We start from the raw sequence: 4736 nt of genomic DNA, 5'->3' as shown, positions 1-4736 counted from the left end.
ACATGCACACGTACCCAGGATGTACACAGAGAGTGAACGAACATGACAGCATGCATTATGCATGCATGAATTCATGGACGACAACGGGCGAACACACACACACACACGCACACACACACGCACACGCACACGCACACGCACACGTATACAGTAGACGTGCAGTATTTAAGTAAGTTCACATTAATGATCTGAAAATCGAATGAAATCTGCGTCCACAACATAGTTGCTTTACTGGCAGTTACTGGTGGAAAGTATCAACACAAAACACTCAGTCTCTTGTTAAATAGTTTTTTTTTAATGTGTGAACATTCAAACTCCAAATCATCAGAAGCCTCGTAATGTGGAGTGTGTCACGCAAGGCGGGCGGACTCTTCAGACGCTTCCCGGTTGCCAGCCGAGGAAACGGGGATTGGAACGGGCCTTGAAACGACTGGGGCACTCGCTGAGATCCTCACCGCGCTTTAATTCTGGCGTTGACTCCTCCGGAGGACCCCCAAGATGCCTGCTCCGCTTCACTCCTGCCGGCAGGGCCCCGACGAGCCATCCCAGCGGTCCAGGGAGGAGCCGCCGCGCAGCTGAATTCACTGTAATTCGAAGGATTGCGGATGAAAATAGTATTTAAAGCACAAGCACACACGCACGCACTCACAAGACAATTGAATTACATAGCTGTAAAAGCTGAAAGGCTGAGTCGGAGCATGTAGGGACAGATGCTCTGTGTAAACTGACAGAGCGAGCGAGAGGGAGCGAGCAAGAGAGGGAGACAGAGAGAGAGAGAGAGAGAGAGAGAGAGAGAGGGGGGAAGAGGAAGAGGAAGAGGAGGAGGAACAGGAAGACAGAGAAATGAAGATAGATGGAGGCAGCGAAGGAGAGAATGGCAAGGGGAGGCGGAGAGCGACAGCGTGATAGCGACAGAGGGAGGGGAGGGGTGACGGAGTGGGAGAGACAACCATGAGAAAGGGGCGAGGGGGGGAGCGGCGATGAATGGAGTGAGACGGAGGGATGGAAAGAGAGAGTGACGGAGCGCTCTGGTTCCTCCCTCCTCCCTCCTGCTCCCCTCTGACGGAGCACCAAGGTCACGGTCAAGGTCGGAGCCTGCGGAGCGTCGCCGGGGTCACGACCCTCTGTCCCGACCGTGACAGGGAGAGAAATTTGGAGGAAGAGTAATGGAATGAAACCCAAAATACAAGTAAAAACAATCACTGAGTCACTGAGAGGCGTCAAGATTCGAGATTCGAGAGTCGAGGTGTAAGAGAAGAAGAAGAAGAGAAAGAAGAAACAGTCTTTATTAGTCACGCAACACACCACACTACAACACATGCTTGCCCACACACACACACACACATGCTTTGATGGTGGCCGGTGAAATGATTCCTCTGCATTTAACCATCCTGGCTTGTCCTTCCTCTGGGGCCACAGCCAGGAGCAGTGGGCAGCATACGTGGACGCGCCCGGGGACCTGGTGATAAATGTCCATCGCTGGTCAGACCATGATGGGTGCATGTTTTTGGGGGGGGTCCTTACTGACGTGAGGTGGAGGAAACCCCATGTGAGCACGGGGAGAACATGCAAACTCCACACAGAAAGGCTCCTGTTTGGGAGATAACCCGCCGGCGCCAGCTTTATTATGCCCCAAAGCGGAAAATGTGGAAAAACACCCCACACACAAAAAACCTAAAAAGAAGCTAGTCAGCAAAAACCACATTGCAAGCTTCAAACGCACCCATAGGCAAACGGAAAAAAAAAAAATATATATCACTAAAAACAAAGGTCTGCAACCATCCCCTAATAAACACAGAGGTCCTCCAGTCTCCACACTGGCCTCGCCCTTTTCTCCTCTGCTCATATTTAGTGTTATTGACAGGGCGATGAATGCATTTTTGATTGTAATTTTATAATTTTATATAATATAACTTTGTGATTTAATGCATTGAGGCAGCGACAGAAAGAGAGGGAGAGAATGAAATAAGAAACAGAGTAAAAACGGAGAGAGAAATGAATGAGGTCGGAGAGACGGGGAGAGAGAGAGAGAAAGAAAGAAAGAAAGAAAGAAAGAAAGAAAGAAAAAACAAGACGACACATTATTAATCCCTGGCGGTGATTCAGGAAGGAAGAAAGAAAGAAAGAAAGAAGGGAGCAGACAGACAGAGAGAGAGAGAGCAAGAGGCATTTGAGGGTCGAGAACACATCGACGTGTTTGCTTTCACCTACGACGTCCTCTCTCTGCTGAGCGTCCGGGAAACGCTTCACATCATGTCATAATATCTGTCCAGCATCCAACACACACACACACACACACACACACACACACACCTTGTTTTTGTTGTTCTTGCAGTAAAGTGTCAAACAGTGTCAAACGTCCACGCCCTCGCTATGACATCATGCTGCTGGCTCCTGACCTCAGATCAGCCAAGTGCTGCTCACCGTGGCGGACAGAGCGCCGTTTATTCTCAGCCGGCGCGCGCACGCGTGGAAAACTGACCCGACCGCCGCGGCCCCCGTGCACGTGGGATAAAACCGGGAGAGACGCTCATTAATATTCTCCCTCCGGGGGGGTCCGGGTCCATATTCACTGCCGCTGGCCATGAAAATTGTTTTTCTCTCTCTTTTATTTTTGAGTTTTTCAATCCTTGCTGCGAAATGTGAACAACAGATGCGCGGAGGTGATGGCAGGACATTCTTCCCTTGAAGGACAAGGATGTTTAAGCCATTTCCCGTCACTCAAAAGACCTTGTGGAAGTAAATAGAAAATGCACATTGGAAACCCTGGGAACACAGGCACGCGCACACACATACGCACGCATGCACACACACGCACACACATACGCACGCGTGCACACACACGCACACACACGCACACACACACACACACACACACACACACGCACGCACGCACGCACACACACACGCCTGCAAACACATCAATATTCCAAAACATAAACAAGACAAAATGGAAAAGCATTTAGCAGCATGAGCCCGTGCACCAAATTATAAAGGGGGGGGGGGTTCGTTGGGGGGGCGCTGGCCCCTGCGTTGGTGGTGCACCCCCACCCCCTGCCTCCGCAGTGCTTTATGAGCCTAAATTGTATAGAGCGTGTAGAGGGGGAGGTTCATGTCTCTGAGCCCCCAACCCCCCCAGGACACACGGCTGAACTGGACTCAGACTCACGAGAGGCTTCTACCAGGGTTCTGTCAGGGTTCTACCAGGGTTCTGCCAGGGTTCTGTCAGGGTTCTACCAGGGTTCTGCCAGGGTTCTGTCAGGGTTCTGTCAGGGTTCTGCTGAGTGGGTGGAGACGCTGAGGGAGTCTCCCCCTGAACAGGTGGGGGTGGCTCAGGACCCCAAAGGGTCTTCGACTTCACATCCTGCTTCTCCACGTCCCGAGTGAGTTGACTCACTCCATGGTGGTCATCAAAAAGCGTTGTCGTGGCGACACTGTCGCTCGGTCACAAAGAGGCGGCGCGAGCGCGAAGAAATTGAGAGTGAGTGGGTGCAGCAGCTTGGATAATCATCTGCTCGGGAACTCGACCCTGAACGTTTGGTGCTATCATCAGTCTTCCGTTTGTATGGCGCTGACGGTGCGATCGATGAATTGGGCAAAGCGGAGGCAAACTCACGACGCCCCCTTCACGTTCAGGGGAGATGTGCCAACAGGTCCTGGAGGCTGCTGAGGAGCGGTGCATTCTGGGAAGGTGTGACAAGCGAGAACCCCCTCGGCACGCGTCTCATTGTGTTTGTTTATCGCTCTGGACGCTTATGCCTCCGCTCATGGGCGTAATATGGGTGGAAGCCTCACGTCTTCCCCTAAACAAACCAACAGCTGTGGCGACGTGTCAGCGGCTCCCATCCTCTGTAATTTAGAATGACTTACGATATGCATGTGTTTGGGACCCAATAAAATACAGGGCTGTGTATTTTATTGCGACACACACGAAACTGATCCGCCGGCGTCAAGTTTTTAAAGATGAAGTCATATCTACTTGTGCCGGGGGAAGAGGCAGATAGCACCAAAATTCCTCGGGAAACATCATCTGCTTCGCATCAAGCCGGAGACGTTCTCCCCTCGCCCAAAAGCACATTCGGAGCGGCCCTTGATGCCTTGAAAATAGCCTGGTGCTTACGAGAAGGACCCCGCGGGCGCGGCGTTCGTGACCCCGCTCAGGCCCCTCCTGTCCGGGCGGGTGATTCATGGCTGGGGGTCAGTCATTCAGAGTATATATATCAGCCTCTCAGTTTGTTGCTTTTACCAGCTGTTTTTGCAGTTAAGAGACTGTTAAGTTGCAGGGCCAGGCGGGGGGGCCAGGGCCCCCCCAGTGGGGGCCCCCCGGTGGGCAGGTATAGCGGCACGGAGAGTGCGTTTACCTGCGTTGATATTCCCTCCTAAAGCCGCGTCTGTCGCGTGCGTCGCGTGCTCGGTACAGAACTGAATAGAATCGCCGCCGCCGCGGTCGGCGCTCCGAGCCGTCCTCTCCGTCGTCCCGGTAACGCCCAACACGTCGGCTCAGAGCGGTTTAGGGAAGATCCGGTTTTAAAGGTGAGGGGCCCGAGGGTCAGTGGATCCGCTCTGCGTTCTCCCGTCTGGCCTGCGCGCTCCATCAAGCCCCGTCGATCGTCCTCCGCCGTTTGCTGTGGTTTTACCAAACGTGTACTTGGCGGAGTATTGATTTATTGATAACTTGACTGCTCACCCTACTCGCTCCGCTGTGTCTATCTTTACAACACTGAGGTTTTTTAAGG

Source organism: Zeus faber (genome assembly GCF_960531495.2).
Source record: "Zeus faber genome assembly, chromosome: 9".
NCBI classification, from domain to species: domain Eukaryota; kingdom Metazoa; phylum Chordata; class Actinopteri; order Zeiformes; family Zeidae; genus Zeus; species Zeus faber.
Note: the sequence above shows the minus strand (reverse complement) of the source record.